Raw genomic sequence first — 223 nt, forward strand, 5'->3', positions numbered from 1 at the left:
AGCGGGTGCGGGCTGGCTCTGACGCTGCGGGCACCGGCACCTGCACTGGCTGCTGGAGTGGGACCAGTGACTGCACTGGTACCGGCACCAGCACTGGAACCGGCATCAGCGCTGGAACCGGCATCAGCACTGGAACCGGCATCTGCATTTGCTGCTGGAGTGGGACCAGTGACTGCACTGGAACCGGCACCAGCACTGGTACTGGCACCAGCACTGGAACCGG

The sequence above is a fragment of the Nothoprocta perdicaria genome, unplaced genomic scaffold (genome assembly GCF_003342845.1).
Source record: "Nothoprocta perdicaria isolate Ctin4 unplaced genomic scaffold, notPer1 scaffold_101, whole genome shotgun sequence".
Taxonomy (NCBI): domain Eukaryota; kingdom Metazoa; phylum Chordata; class Aves; order Tinamiformes; family Tinamidae; genus Nothoprocta; species Nothoprocta perdicaria.